Source organism: Lepidochelys olivacea (assembly GCF_965140295.1).
Source record: "Lepidochelys olivacea isolate rLepOli2 genome assembly, chromosome: 1".
NCBI classification, from domain to species: domain Eukaryota; kingdom Metazoa; phylum Chordata; order Testudines; family Cheloniidae; genus Lepidochelys; species Lepidochelys olivacea.
The window spans coordinates 303,716,625-303,733,718 of record NC_140411.1 but is presented as its reverse complement, the minus strand read 5'-3'; the positions used below and the strand labels follow the sequence as shown (position 1 = coordinate 303,733,718).

The window sequence follows — 17,094 nt, the reverse complement described above, 5'->3', positions numbered from 1 at the left end:
CCCGGCAGCCAGGACTTTTTCATCACCCTGGAGCCTATACCCTCCCAAGGCGGAATACCCAACTCTGAAGCCGGAGAAGGCAGCTCCGGTGAGTGCACATTTGTAACTAAAGAACAGGGTTCAAAAGCAATAGTGTTTAACGTTTGATTTGCCCTGAAGAATTGGGATGCTTTCGTGGCCAGTACAGCTACTGGAAAAGTCTGTTCACATGTCGCTGGAGGATTCCTGCTCTATCCCCAGACATCTCCATGAAGCTCTCCTGGAGGTACTCTGAAAGCCTTTGCAGAAGGTGTCTGGGGAGGGCTGCCTTATTTCGTCATCCACAGTAGGACACTTTACCACAGCATGCCAGTAGCAAGTATCTTGGAATCATTGTAGCACAAAGCATGGCAGCGAATGGTCCTGGGTTTTGGTCGCATTCAAGCAACTTTCAGTCTATATCTTTCTGTATTAGCCTCAGGAGAGTGATATCATTCATGGTCACCTGGCTGAAATAGGGGAATTTTTGTAAGGGAACAGGAAAAGGACCCCGTTCATACTGGGCTGTGTGTGCTCGGCTAAAAGGGATCATCCCGGAGAAAAGCCACGCAGTGGGGGGAGAAATGAAAGGATCATCCCAGAGAATAGCCACGAGGTGGGGTGGGAGGCAGGTGTGTGCTGCACATTCTCCCCAAAAACACAGCCCCTCCTTTTAAATGTTAAACCCAACCCAACCCATTGCTTGCTATGGGAAAGAATGGCGCAGCAGTTTGAAACCATTCCCACATGTTATGCGTAAGAAGCCAACCCTGCGTACCCTGTGCCTTACCATGGCTGCCTGGAAACCGAATTCTGTTGCCCAGCTGTATGTGATGTGTCACCATACTGGCAGGCGCTCAATATAAAAGGCAAAATGCGACCTTGTGCCTAAAGCACATGTGCTGTCTGTTGTGAATTGCTTGATTCACTGTGAAAGAGTCTCCCTTTTGTTCTCAGAAATGTATCATCTTAAATTTTACTCTCCCTTTTTATCTCTCCGCCAGGTGCAAATGTTTCTACGCTCCCCCTATCATCTCCGTCCCTGAGGTTATTGCAGATTAGAAGGCGAAAAAAACGCACTCGCAATGACATGTTTTCTGAGCTCATGCAGTCTTCCGACACTGATAGGGCACAGCCCAATGCATGGAGGCATTCAGTGTTAGAGGCCAGGAAAGCATTAAGTGAGCGCGAAGAGTGGAGGCAGGAGCGCAAAGAGCGGAGGCTAATGGAGGAGCAACCAGACATGATGAAGCGTCTGGTGGAGCTGCAGAAAAGCCAACAGGAGCACAGACCCCCACTGCATCCATTGTATAACCACCTGATTTCCTCCCCAAGTTCCATATCCTCCTCACCCAGATGCCCAAGAACACAGGAAGGGGGGTGGTGGTGGCTCCAGGCACCCAGTCACTGCACTCCAGAGGATGGCCCAAGCAACAGAAGGCTGTCATTCAAACAGTTTGATTTGTAGTGTGGCTACAAAAAGCAAATGTGGCCTTGTACTTCCCTCCTCCCCCACCCCACCCAGGCTACCTTGTCAGTTATCTCACTTTTTTTAAATTAATAAAGAAAGAATGCATGGTTTCAAAACAATAGTTACTTTATTTCGAAGGGGGGAGGAAGAGTGGTTTGGTTACAAAGAATTAAAATCAACCAAGGGGGGTGCGTTTGCACCAAGGAGAAACACACACAGCAGTCACACCGTAGCCTGGCCAGTCATGAAACTGGTTTTCAAAGCCTCTCTGATGCGCAGTGCGCCTAGCTGTGCTCTTCTAATCGCCCTGGTGTCTGGCTGCTCAAAATCAGACACCAGGTGATTTGCCTCAACCTCCCACCCCACCATAAACGTCTCCCCCTTACTCTCACAGATATTATGGAGCACACAGCAAGCTGCAATAACAGTGGGAATGTTGGTTGCGCTGAGGTCTGACCTAGTCAGCAAACAGCACCAGCGAGCTTTTAAACGTCCAAAGGCACATTCTACCACCATTCTGTACTTGCTCAGCCTATAGTTGAGCTGTTCCTCACTACTGTCCAGGCTGCCTGTGTAAGGCTTCATGAGCCATGGGAGCAAGGGGTAGGCTGCGTCCCCAAGGATAACTATTGGCATTTCAACATCCCCAATGGTTTTTTTCTGGTCTGGGAAGTAAGTCCCTTCTTGCAGTTGCTCGAACAGCCTGGAGTTCCTAAAGATGCAAGCATCATGCACCTTTCCCAGCCATCCCACGTTGATGTCGGCGAAACGTCCCTTGTGATCCACCAGTGCTTGCAGTACCATTGAGAAGTACCCCCTGCAGTTTATGTACTAGTTGGCAAGGTGATCTGGTGCCAAGATGGGGATATGAGTTTCATCTAACGCCCCACCACAGTTAGGGAACCCCATTGCAGCAAAGTCATCCACTATGACCTGCACATTTCCCAGAGTCACTACCCTGGATAACAGAAAGTCAATGATTACATTGACTACTTGGATCACAGCAGCCTCCACAGTAGACTTGCCTTCTCCAAATTGATTCCCAACTGACCGGTAGCAGTCAGGCGTTGCAAGCTTCCACAGGGCTATTGCCATTCGCTTTTCAACTGTCAGGGCAGCTCTCATCTTGGTATTCCTGTGCTTCAGGGTGGGGGAAAGCAACTCACAGAGTTCCAGGAAAGTGGCCTTACGCATGCGAAAGTTTTGCAATCACTGTGAATCATCCCATACCTGCAACACTATGCGGTCCCACCAGTCTATGCTTGTTCGCCTGGTCCAGAATCGGCGTTCCACTGTATCAACCAGCCCCACTGCCGCCATGATGTCCCAATTGCCATAGACCGTGCTTTCAGGAACTTCTGTGTCCATGTCCTCATCAAATCCTCCTCGTGCTTGCATCTCTTAGCCCGGTTCTGCACATATTCCAGGATAATGCACAAGGTGTTTACAATGCTCCCAACAGCAGCGGTGATGGTGAGCTGCACAGGCTCCATGCTTGCCATGGTATGGCATCTGCAGGGGAGCAGAGTTGCAGTGGAAGCGGTGGATAACGTCGGTTAGCAGTCCTACTGCGCCGTCTGCTAACAGCAGCACCCAGGACACAACAGCTGCTGTGACAGTAAGCTGAGCAGGCTCAGTGCTTGCCATGATATGGCGACTGCATGGAAAAAAAGCGTGAAACAATTCCGTGCCATTGCTTTCACGGAGGGAGGGGTGACCGACAACATATACCCAAAACCACCCGCGACAATGTTTTTGCCCCATCAGGCATTGGAAGCTTAACCCAGAATTCCAATGGGCGGCGGAGACTGCGGGAACTGTGGGATAGCTACTTACAGTGCACCGCTCCATAAGTCGATGCTAGCCACGGTAGTGAGGATGCACTCCGCAGACTTAATGCGCTTAGTGTGGACATACGCAATCGACTGTATAAAATCGATTTCTAAAAATTGACTTCTATAAAATTGACCTAATTTCGTAGTGTAGACATACCCAGAGTAAGAATTAGCCACAGAACTGCAGCATACACTTGTGACCTAGAGTCAAGTCCTGTGTGCAACCGCTCCCATTGTGTTACGCAGGCCAAGAAGAACAGACTCTGTATATGGAAGGCTATGTTGCATGTTTCCAATGAGAGAGAACACTAACCTTGCCATGTTTTGCTTTCCTTTGTATATCTGATAATCTCCTAGGGAAAACATTCTTTGGGTAGTGCATTGGAGTTCAAAGTGCTGTCCAGAGCGGTCACATTGGAGCACTCTGGGATAACTCCCGGAGGCCAATACCGTCTATTTGCGTCCGCACTACCCCAAATTCGACCCAGCAAGGTTGATTTTAGAGCTGCTCCCCTCGCCAGGGAGGAGTACAGAAGTCGATTTTAAGAGCCCTTTAAGTCGACGGAACGGGGTTGGTTGTGTGGATGCATCCATTTTAAAATCGACCTAACATGGCTAAATTCGACCTAACCCCGTAGTGTAGACCAGGGCTCAGTTACACCATTTGCCTCTCCATTAGTTTTTACTCATGAAGCGCATAAGTGTGGACACCAGCTCCTTTAGCTAATGGGAAGAGCCAAAGATACTGGAGCAGCCACACTCCTTTCAGAGCTTACACACCAGGCCCGATTCTCCACGGTGTAGTCATTTAGACCTGTACAAATTGAGTGTAAAACACTGCCACTGGTGTGCACAGAGTGCCTAATTCAGCTTTGGTAGCAATTTATACCCAATTGCTCAAGGGTTAAAAGGTCAGATGAGGAGCAAGGGAGTAAAGCATCAGATTCTTTGGCTCCCATTACTGAAAAATTGCTTACTTTCCCATTTTTATCATATAGTTATAAAATAAATCAATTGGAATAGAAATATTGTACTTGCATTTCAGTACTTGCGTGTCTAGTATATAGTGCAGTATAAAACAAGTCATTGTCTCTATGAAATTTTTGTTTCTACTGACTTTGCTAGTGCTCTTTATGTAGTCTGTTGTAAGCCTAGGCAAAGATCTATCGGAGCTGATGTACCCCCGGAAGACCTCTGTGTACAAGGGTATGCATATCCCTGGTTGAGAACCACTGGACTACATAATCACATAATGTCAATATTTTGTTATTTCTGGTACACTAAGGTTTTAGGTTTAAGTGTATATTATGTAAATAGAGGTGTACAGTATATATTTATAAACCCCTGTGTGAGAACACAAGTATAATGAAACCAAATAAGAACATCTGCTGGAATGTTTAGTGTCTTTCTAATTAAATTCAGCAGTTGAATAAATCAATTCATGAGCAACAAGCTTGGCTTATTATCTCATTAATACAGCTGGTTAATATCATGAGGAGATTAGTAGGAGAACTTGAAATGACCCTAAAATAAAAATGAATGCAACAAAAAGACACAGGTAAGTAAAATGAGTTACCACAACGGGCACAAGGTAAGAGCAGAGGAAAACAAAAACAAAAAAACCCAGATGCATTAAACAGCCCCTCCCCCCAAAACTACCACCTCACATAAGACCAACCGACATCTATTGAAGAAGTGGAAAAACGATCTTTTTCTATACAGTGAGAACATTAACGTCTGTCATTGCGAGCAAAAGTATTTAAATAAATTCTCTAAAGTAAGTTGGCACCAAATGCAAACCTATGCATTAGACACTTTTCTACAAATAGGTACATTAAAAGCTTTAATAGAAGGGACAGAAAAAAATAAAAAAATCTATAATAGGTTAGCAAACACATTGGCTCTACATATGTCTTATACATATTACAACTTCTCTCTGCTGCTGACTTGCTAATACTGAACTGACACAGCAATTTATAGTGATACCCTTGGAAAAGCTTTTCCATTTGTTATAGAATTTCTTTTTTATTTTACAGAGTATCAAAGATAGATGATTAACAACTGCCCAACACTATTTACAACTAATTACACACACAGCATGCTATTCCCCCTCCATCCAAACAGCACATCAAAAACATGTTCTCAGTGAAAGAAGAATCAAAATACACAGAACAATTTCCCAGCTAGCTATTGTAAAAAGCTCAAGCACTCCTGTCATAAAGGGAAGGCTAACCACGTTTAAATCCCTCCTGGCCAGAGGAAAAAACCCATTCACCTGTAAAGGGTTAAGAAGCTAAGATAACCTCACTGGCACCTGACCAAAATGACCAATGAGGAGACAAGATACTTTCAAAGCGGGCGGGAGGGGGAGGAACAATGTGTTCTCTCTGTCTGTGTGTTGTTTTTGCCCGGACCAGAGCAGGAATGCAGGTTAGAACTCCTGTAAAGGGCTAATAAGCAATCTGTTAGATATGCGTTAGATTCTGTTTTGTTTAAATGGCTGATAAAATAAGTTGTGCTGAATGGAATGTATATTCCTGTTTTTGTGTCTTTTTGTAACTTAAGGTTTTGCCTAGAGGGATTCTTTATGTTTTGAATCCGATTACCCTGTAAGGTATTTACCATCTTGATTTTACAGAGGTGATTCTTTTACTTTTTCTTCAATTAAAATTCTTCAAGAACCGGATTGCTTTTTCATTGTTCTGAAGATCCAAGGGTTTGGGTCTGTGTTCACCTGTGCAAATTGGTGAGGATTTTTTATCAAGCCTTCCCAGGAAAGGGGGTGTAGGGCTTGGGAGGATTTTTTTGGGGGCGGGGAAGACGTTTCCAAGAGGGCTCTTTCCCTGTTATATATTTGTTAGACGCTTGGTGGTGGCAGCAATAAAGTGCAAGGGCAAAAGGTAAAATAGTTTGTACCTTGGGGAAGCTGATAAAAATAAGCTTAGGGGGTTTTTCATGCAGGTCCCCACAGCTGTACTCTAGAGTTCAGAGTGGGGAAGGAACCTTGACAACTCCTATTAACTTGAATTACCATTCCGTCTTAGCTCATGACGGATTATTTGGCCATTATTTCTGCTCATTAAAACACTATCAATGATACGTGGGAGTTAGTTAAAATGTCCATGTGCTCTAGGAGACAACACATCTCCTAGCTTCCCCAAGATCAATCAGCCTCTACCCTCAGCAGCATTTCATTGAATGCAAATTAGTACTTCAAAAGATTACTTCATCCTACAGCTAAACCCTGTCAGTTTTATAGAAATTGTACGTAGTCTGGAGCATCCACAGCCTAATAGGAGACTTCATTCCAGTCATAATCAGACAGGTTTAAGAAGAGCAATAAGTCACCAAATCCTGATATCTCAGGAAAGAGTTTCCATATAGCAGGAGCTGGAACTAACAGAAATACAACTGTGTTTAATAGCCATATTTAACAGGGCTGCTCTGTTGGGGAGCTTAACACGTTGCAGTTTCATTAGCACTAACAAGTGTTGCTATGGGTACCAGAGTGGAGGCATCAGAGAACCAGTGAATGGAAGAGGTGGAAAATTGATTAATAAAAATCTTAACTGTTAGAAATAAATAAAGCAAAACCAATGTGCCCGCCAGTAAGACCATATTTAAAATATAAATGCTATTTATTAATATTACTGACTAGTTTGTTGACTTGCACATGCCAATGCATGTCATAACTTTTTCTTTTTAATTAAAAAAATCTACCTCAACATAGACAAAAGATACATGTCAAAACAAAAAACATCATGGGATATCTTAAGATTATATATATTATGTGCATGTTCCACCCTTAAATGAAACTGACAAATATGTCTTTAAAATATATATTATGAGCCCAACTGTAATCAATACACAAACATTCCTATTCTTCCATTTATAGTATGTTAAATACTTCTATAGACAGAATAATACTGTGCAAATCTGGAGTTCCATAAGTCCACTAACATCAAGGTAGTTACTTAGGATTAGTGTAGCTAAGCGCAGAAACTGATCCGTAGAGAGCAAACAGGAAACAATGCTAAACTGCTCTCAATAAATCTGGAGTAATGCTACTGTATTCAGTGGAGTTACTCTGGTTTTACAACATCATGACTGTGGAGAATTAGACTCACATCAGTTTAACGTTCAAAGTATTAACAATCTATTACTGATATTTAAGAGACATTTATACCGGAAAAAATTAAGACGTATGGTACTCAAAAAACATCCTCCTATCACTTTTAAAATAGAAGATATTCTCTTTCCTGTTTTGCTAATTATCAAAAAGATATTTGCTTTTAAATTTTCTCCTTTCATAGCTCCAAAGTCATAGTGCAAAATGTGCCATGACAAACCATTTCCAAGCGCGATACACTGTTGTACCATCTATCACAGTTCAGAACACATGAACTTGTATTCCCCCTTCATAGTTCAGCAAGGGCACCCAATTTCAGACTTCTAGCTTCCCTCTCCCCATCACTTCTCTTGGGTAGAGAGAGACATCTTTCTCCCACTCCTGACCAGGGTACTTCCAGGATGCAAAGCTCCCTGCATACATTATGAATATCCCAGCAAATCACACCATCTCAGCAGGCCTGCTTTGCTTCCCTTCCTCAGAGGCTATAAACAGCATAATTGCCCACAGTTAAATTACCACACAGTTCTTTCTAACCAAGCACATTTATTCTTAATTTAAAAAGCATTATACATAAAACAATAAAAGAACCTATGCACATGCTAATAAGCTTACCAGAGATCAGCCCAACTCCAACAATGGCTCTGGCACGTGAAGTCCTTAAACCCCACCAAGAGGTTTTTCCTATGATCACACATTCATAACTGCCTTGGCTCAGGACGGGCATACTCATGAAAAGTTTAGTCTCTCCTTTGTACAGCCTGGGTCTTTGATCTGAGACTAGGTACAATGGATCTCTTCTCAGGGGATAGCCTCCAAAGGTTGGGTTTTTCCATAACTGGAGAAGTTACATTTGCATACACTTCCCTCTAGAGTTTTCCTGGGAAAACCACTTTAAAAGTTTACATTGTTTCGAATAATATAAAGGACATAACATTTCCCAGGGTTTACATTAGCCAGCTCTCTCCCCTTCAGACCTTACACACAATTCCACAATAATACATTCACATTTACCTTTCTAATACAACAAACTCCTAAAGATACTTAAGTGAAACTGAATTAAGTTCAATTCAATAAATGCTGAATTAAGTTCATTTCAATAAATGTAATGCTCAGTGGCTGAGGCGAGCTAAGGGACAGTCCAGTCAAGCCAAGCATATGCAGATGGTTGGATCCTGTTGGGATCCAGGAAGTGGGTGGGCAGAAGACTGCCTACTGCTAAAAGACCCTCCCCCAGCCTAAGAGGAGGATCCACAGGTCTGGGATTTCAAATAATTGCGGGGGACAACTAAGGAGATAACAGGAACAGGAGTGAGGTCACAGGGCTAAATGAAGGGAACCCAACAGGGACAATGAGCAGAGAACCCCGGACAGCGCCCACTGCTCCTCGAAGATGTCAAGGGAGCCAGCGGACGCCACCCAAAGGAACTCTGCCCAGATGCGTAAATGGACTGAAGAGTGGAAATAGTCCCCAGAATCACAGGAAACCCCATCGGCCAACCTCCTCTCCCTGGTTTTGTAAATGGCCAGGGCTAGGAGGAGGTTGATAAGGAGGTCCCGCGACTTTGTGGGGCCGCGGATAGGGAGTGCATAGATGAACAGGTGAGGGGAAAAGTGCAACCAAAAATATAACAACATATCCAACAGGAGCCAGAATAGGGTCTGCAATCACTCTTCGATAAACATTACTTACCTTCTTTTTTCCAAATAATCTCTCCACAGCTGTCCTCTTCTTGAACTTTGGTTTTAGGTCTGGCTATTGTTTACCTTGTTTATTTTAGGGCCCAAACTTGCAAACAACTTATGGATGTGAATAACTTTACCTACTTGAATATTCCAGTCCCATTAAATTAAATGGGTCTATTCAGGTAAGTAAGGTTATTCATGTCCATAAGAGTTTTGCAAGTTTGGACCCTTACATTGTAAATTCATGAGGCAACTTATCATCAAGGTTATGCAAGGATGGGACTGAAACCTGGGTCTGGGTGACAACCAGTATCTCTGTGCCACTACCTGATAGCTATGGTAGGGCCACATGCATGGTCACAGAAACCCTCTGGGAGATAAATAGTACAGGAAGTACCCACTCAGAAGGTTGGACTGACTGCTTCCCTCATGGTCCCTGATTGGTCCACAAACCCTATTTCAGCCCAGGAGGAATTCCAGGAAGTGTCTGTGCAATGAGATACATCTCTGTCAATCATAGTGACAGACCTGCATCTCAGCTCACTTTTGACTCCCAGCTTCGACTCCTGCTTCCTGGCTTGGGCTCTGACCACCAGGCCTGACTCCTAGTTCCACCTGCTAGGCCAGACTGCCCATATCCTGCTTGTGACAATATCTTTGTAAAGAATCATGTATGTTTTCAGAATTCAATAAATCTGATCAAATGACGACAGAATTATGGAGATATACAGAGGAGTCACTGGCCCTTCCCTATATTGGTTCCTACCAGTGATGCAGGAACTGTGCAATACTTCTCCATCTCCCCCAAAAAACCCCAAAACAAGTGTTGAGCCTATGTTACCTGAGAATACTGTGCAGAGGTGAGAAGAGGAAAGGCAGTGTTCATCTATGGTATCTATCTGAAGTGGGGGAGGTGATACGGGTGGGCAAACATTGCCCACACCCCCAAAAGGAAGAATTACAAGCAAACACCCCAAGTTGAAACTCAGAGTTCCAGTTTCCTGACAGGAAAATCCTACACACCAAAAATGTGGACTCTCCCTCCCCCCGCCATGCTCAATTTGGTTACTTTTGATTTTTATATTTATTTCCGATTAGTCAGAAAGTGGTACAGTTCCCTCTTGTTTATCCCTCAGTTAGCGCACAAGCATCACCAACTACGTCATAATAAGGAATATGCACAGCTCAGGTTAAAGTGAACGCAAGTTACCTTTTGCAACAAAAGCAAGCTCATATTGGTTTTTGATGTGCTGCAGAAAAATTGAAGTAACCACTCTTTTCTTTAAAAAAAAAAATGGTTTAGATTCTTGCTGACCTTCCTCATGCAAACTAAATACTAACGATGTCATGGTCTGGACAGTATTAAATAGTTTAGCACCTTGTCAATCCCTTAAAAGCAATCTATTTACTTTTAAATTGTCTGAAGAAGAACACTGTCTCTGGTGGTTAAACCAGAGACTGAAGTTAGGACTAGAGTTCAATTACTGCAGCTGCCGCCAACACACTTTGTGACCTCAGGCCCCAATTCAGCACGGTATTTAAGTGCCTAACTAAGTTTATGAGCAGTCCCTGCACTAGATATTCCTATGTGCGTCAAGTTTGTCACATACTTGCCTATATTGCTGCATCAAGGCCTTAGGGCCTGATTTTCAGAGGTTCCAAGGATCAACAGTTTCCATTTACTGTAACTGGCGAATCAGGGATCTCAACCCTGTACTAAATAAGGATAACAACACTTGCTGATTTTTTAAACGGCAGTTAACTGTGAAGATTAATTGCAGCAATTAATAACTCTGAAATATTTAGTCATCCTTGGATGAGAGGTGCTGTTATTAACAAAGCTCCCCCTGCACCCCTCATTTAGTTTTTACGAGCTTAGTGGAAAACATCCGTTCCTTATAGTCAGGAAAATATTTTCATTTTCTTCCCAACACCTTTACCACAATTCCCCAGCAGCGTTCGCCTCCCAGGCACACTAAAATTATACTCAGAAACCTCAAATGCCTTCTGTCTTGGTTACAGAGTTCTTTACAGTTGGTTCAGGAACTGCTGTGTCATTTTCTCCAAAAGAATAATTTGTTTGTTATTGCTACCTCTAAAGCCTATTATTTGCAGTTTCCATACTAACACCCCAATAAGATTAATATAGATATTCACACCACATAACACCAACCTATCCAGGCACGTTAACAAGATGTCTCAGTCTCTCTCCTTTTCTTTTTCCCATTAGCAGGATTTCTTTTTTCTCTGTTAATACTACTGTTGTTGTGGGAAAGCTAAATTGAAAATGTGAGTTTGGCATTTTAGGCACTTATTTTAGCTGGTGTAATCTCTTATGGAAGTGAGTTCCAATTTTGAGCTAGCTGCTGAGAAGTCCCTGTCTCCTGCACTGCCCTTGTGGTTGACATTTTGATTGTTCCTCACTCAATACAGCCGGTGTGTGTATGTGGGTCAGGCTCATGGAGCAAGAGATGGTCTCTCAGGTATTAAAAAACCCTCCAAAGACTGAAATCTGGACTCAGGCTTTGCATTCAATGAAGAACCAGGGCAGAGAACAGACATTGAGGGGGTAGGCTCTTGGGGATCTCTAAGTCAGCTGCTCCTGCATTCTGAGCCAACTGGAGCTTTTTCAGGGGGAGGCGAACAGAGAGAGGAAGTTCACACCTCTTTTGGTTTTACCGTTTCAAATCAATCTATCTATCTTCCATGATCATTATTCAAACTGGATAAAATGGTGAGTGGAAATGGCGGTTCATTATAACATGCACCGACGTGTATCACTATGGTACAGCATAATTGCTGCTGTAGTTTAGGGAACAAAAAGGTTTGAATAAATTTCAGATATTACCTTATTTGTATTCTTCAGAAATATACCTAGAAAATAATTTTCAAGAAAGACGCCAATTTCAAAGCACAAAATGTTAACAATGTTTTGAAAATATGGGGGATAATCACTGCAGGCTGTGTCAAGTTTCCATCGATGTCTTTCTACTGTGTCACAGAGTATGAAATAAATATTTTTGTAAGTTGTACAATAGTTCTTTATTGCTCTTGCACTTTATAAATTCACTAGATAGAGGAATCTTGCCTGTTTGTCCTAAGTATCTATTTTTGGGAGTGGACTACATCCACCCTGATCGAATTGGCCCTGTCAACACTGGTTCTGCACTTGTGAGGTAACGCCCTTCTCTACCTGTGTCATTACAAAATGCCTGCATCTGTAATTTTCACTCCATGCATCTGAAGAAGTGGTTTTTTACCCACGAAAGCTTATGCCCAAATAAATCTGTTAGTCTTTAAAGTGCCACCGGACTCCTTGTTGTTTTTGTGGCTACAGACTAACATGGCTACTCCCGATACTTGTCCAAAGTATGGTAGACAGTTACAAATATTACAGCTGGTATGGCTCATGGACTGGAATGCTAAAACAATTTAGCTTGACTTCTTCAGGAAACAGCAGGTATATCGTGTTAACATTTAGTGATAAAAATTGTGGAGATTTTCCAAGCAATATTTTGTGGTATAAATAAATGGAGGTTGAGACTCCTGAACATTAAACATTAGTAATGATACAAAAAACTTTCAGACTACCATGAAAATCATTCACAGACAGCACACCAGGCTGTACATTTTCATCACAGGCAAAACAAGATGAAGCTAAAACTCAAGAAAAACATTTTCTGTGGCTTACTTATATACTTTGGTGAAAAAAAGACATACCACATATTGATGCACTACTGTTTTATAGCGTATATAATCCTGTATTGGCATCCCAGTCAAGGCAAATGATAGCAGTGTGCCAAAATGACAGCAACCTTGATTACTCCTCATGCTGGTTTCATAGCCATTGTCCTTGTGTGGTGGCCAAAAGGTAAGATGGATTGTGCTTCCACTATTTGGGGCTCCAGGGAGCGTGTCTGCCTTTGGTGCAGGTTATAAACTGTCACGAAGATGCAGAATTCTGAGGATCCATCCCTTCCCTTTTCTAGACCATCCCCAACACATACACTGTATTGGAGTCTGTTGTAGAGCGGAAACAGAGTGGTCAGGTCCAGCCCTGCACCTACTGTACAGGCCTGCTAGGAAGAGAGGGACTTTATGTCAGCTAGTATAGTCTGCAAAGAGCTGACTGATCACACGGTATAACTCTCCTCCGTGGGTGCTTGTAGAAGTTTCTGGAAACAAGGAGAAGGAACCAGCTTTGCTGCCTCCATTAGGAGCCATTACTACCAGACAAAAAAACAAAAAACAAAAAAAACAGCAGCCACCCTAAGGGACTGAAACTGCCCATCACCCTGCACACCCTGAAGGAAGGAGATGGTGCGCAGGCTGCTTCTCCCTCTGGATCCCTGGGCTCTGGGGATTAAGGGATGTGGGCAGTGATGAGCTGCCAGAAGCTGAAGAACCGGTTCCTTCAGTCTTTGGTGGCACTTTGGCAGCAGGCCCTTCAGTGCTGCTGAAGACCCGGAGCGACTGAAGGACATGCCGCTGAAGACCCAGACTGACTGAAGGACCCGCCGCCAAAGTACCGCAGAGTGAGTAGAAATTCTCAGGGGAGCCTCTCCAGCTGACAGCTCAGGCGGGACGGACAGGACGGTCCTGCGAGCCACATGTGGCCTGCGGACTGGAGTTTGCCAAACCCCTTTAACAACCGGTTCTAAACCAGCTGCAAAATTTAACAACTGGTTCGCATGAACCAGTGCGAACCGGCTCCAGCTCACCACTGGATGTGGGTTTCTGGACTGGGGGAGTCCCTGTGGCTGGGCTCTGGGGGAAGAGGGGGAAGAGTGTCTGGCCAGGGGGGCCCACAGCTGGGCTCTGGGGGCTAGGGTGTAGGTATCTGCCCTGCCCTCTCCCCCCGCTGGGCTCTGAGCGGGAGGGGGCAGAGAAACAGGGGTTTCTTTAACTCTTTACTCCTGAGGGAATATTTTTGTGTCTGTATTGTTACAGACATAGTTGCTGACAGGTATTTTGAAATAAATTACCAAAATAATTGAAACTGGTGTGATTATATAATGTTATTTTGACAACTAAAATATGCAGAATTTTTATTTTTTTGGTGCAGAATTCCCCCAGGAGTATTATTTTGCTTCAGTCTTCACTAATAAAGTTAATGGCAACCAGATGATTAACAAAATTAATATTAACAACAAGAAAAAGGAACAAGACAAAATAGGGAAAGAACACGTTAAAGAATATTTAGATAAATTAGATGTATTCAGGTCTGCAGGGCCTGAGGAAATGAACTTTAGGATACTGAAGGAACTAGCTGAAGCAATCTGTAAACCATTAGCAGTTATCTTTGAGAACTCATGGAAGACAGGTAAGGTCCTAGAGGACTGGCGAAGAGCAGACATTGTACCTATCTTTAAACAGGGGAACAAAAATAACCCAGTGAATTATAGACCAGTCAGCCTAACTTTGATACCTGGAAAAATAGTGGAATAAATTATTAAACAATCAGTCTGTAAGCAGCCAGAGGATAATAGGGTAATAAATAACAGCTGAGATAGATTTGTCAAGAACAAATCATGCTAAACCAACCTAATTTCCTTCTTTCACAGGATTACTGGCCCGGAGGGGGGGGGGGGGGAGAAAAGGGAGGGAGGGAGGGAAGGAGCTGCAGATGTGACATCTTGATTTTATAAAGGCTTGTGACATTACATTCTGATAAGCAAAACAAGAGAGATGTGGTCTAGATGAAATTACTATAAGGTGGATGCACAACTGGCTGAAGGACTGTACTCAGAGTAGTTATCAATGTTTGCTATCAAACTAGGATGGCATATCTAGTGGGGTACTGCAGGGTTCAGTCCTTGATCCAGTACTGTTCAATATTTTCATTAATGACTTGGATAATGGAGCAGAGAGTATGCTTATAAAATGTTCAGATGACTCCAAACTGGAAGGGTTTGCAAGCACTTTAGATGACAGGATTCGAATTCAAAAGAACTTTGATGAATTCTCCCATTTGTCTGAAATCAATAAGGTGACATTCAGTAAAGACAAGTGCAAATACTCCACTTAGGAAGGAAAAAAAATCAAATATACAACTACAAAATTGGGAATAACTGGCTAGGCAGTAGTACCAGAGAAAAGGATCTGGGGGTTACAGAGGATGACTAACCGAATAAGAGTCAACAATGGTATACATTTGAAAAAAAGGGTAATATTCTGGGATGGGTTAACATAAGTGTTGTATGTAACACCCAGAAGGTAACCATCCTGCTCTACTAGGCACTGGTGAGTCCTCAGCTGGAATACTGTGTCCAGTTCTGCATGCCACACTTCAGGAAAGATGTGGACAAATTGGAGAGATTCCAGAGGACAGCAACAAAAGTAACAAAAGGTTTAGAAAACCTGAGCTACAAGGAAAACTTAAAAAAACTGAGCATGTGTAGTCTTGAGAAAGGAACACTGAGGGCGGACCTGATTACAATCTTCACGTATGTTAAAAGCTGTTATAAAGAGGAGGGTGATCAATTATTCTCTATATCCACTGAAGGTAGGCCGAGAATGGGCTTCATCTGTAGCAAGGGAGATTTAGGTTAGATATTAGGAAAAACCCTCTAACTATAAGGGTAGTTAAGCAGTCTAGAGTAGGCTTCCAAGGGGGTTGTGGAATCCCTGTCATTGGAGATTTTTAAGAACAGGTTGGACAACCACCTCTCAGGGATGGTCTAAATATACTTGGTCCTGCCTCAGTACAGGGGGCTGAACTAGATGACCTGTCAAGGTCCCTTCCAGCCTCACATTTCTATGAGATCCTAGATTTGTAAAGTTCACCCTGGTAGAGGGGAAATTTATGGAGCCTAATTAATCCTATACACTGTGCTATGTTCTGATTAAATATACATGCTAATTAGTATAGTGTCAATGATTCTGATAAAGCTTCTTTTACTTCTTAAATTTTATGGTAGTTTACCAAGGGAGCTAATTTAAGAATGAAATGGAACACATTAAATTGCTACAATCTTGTTTCTTAATTAAGTGGAAAGTACTATTGCATCTTTTTGAAATAATGGGCTGACTCTCCAGAATTACCACTTCTAAACAAAGGCAAGATTAGTAAGAAGAAAACATAATAGCACACAAATATAAGTATCACCTGTATTCAAAGGTTCTTTGAATTAAACAGGATCTGTGCTAGCTTCAAGCTACGAATGAGCCACGTGGGCAAGGAGACGACACAGGTTTATTCTGCATAGTGTACTTTTAAAATTCATTTTTGGAAACAAAGCCAAGTATCACCTATTGTAATTTGCAAAAGCAAAGAAATCTTGGAAAGATTAAAAGAAATACGAGGGGGAAATATTCCTGTGGAAGTGACGGTTTAGGTAAGGAAGATGAAACACACCACACTGAGTTATCAAAAAGAAAATAAAAGCGAGGTAACAAAACAGCTCAAGAAATTCAGTTGCAGTACATCACAAAAACAGATGGCAACCATCTGAGAGTTTTGGGGTCTCTCAGCCACTAACAAAACCATGTACTGTTAATATTTTACAAATAGAAACTACTATATCAAAAGATGAGAGGGTGCCAAATGTGAAGGTAATGGTGATCATGGGAAAAAATGGTTACCTACCTTTTTGTAACTCTTGTTCTTCGAGATGTGTTACTCATGTGCGTTCCATTTTACGTGTGCAAGCGCCCACATGCACGATGGTCAGAGATTTTAGCCTTAGTGGTACCCGTATGGTCAGCTGTGGCGCCCTCTAAAATGCAACGCTCACGCCTCGGTATGTCAGGCGCCGCTGGCCCTATGCCCTCTCAGTTCCTTCTTGCTGAGAAGTCCAACAAAGGGGCAGGAGGGCGGGTAATGGAATAGACATGAGCAACACATCTCGAAGAACAAGAGTTACAAAAAGGTAGGTAACTGTTTTTTCTTCGAGTGCTTGCTCATGTTGATTCCATTCTAGGTGTCTCAGAAGCAGTATACCTGGAGATGAACT

The 17,094-nt window shown here is 42.8% G+C and overlaps 1 protein-coding gene across 1 annotated transcript in view; it reads right to left on the bottom strand.

The window, feature by feature from the left end:
• Positions 1-17,094, bottom strand: part of ZNF277 (zinc finger protein 277) — an 88,573-nt gene that overhangs the window by 55,837 nt on the left and 15,642 nt on the right. The gene's annotated exons all lie outside the window — the stretch shown is intronic.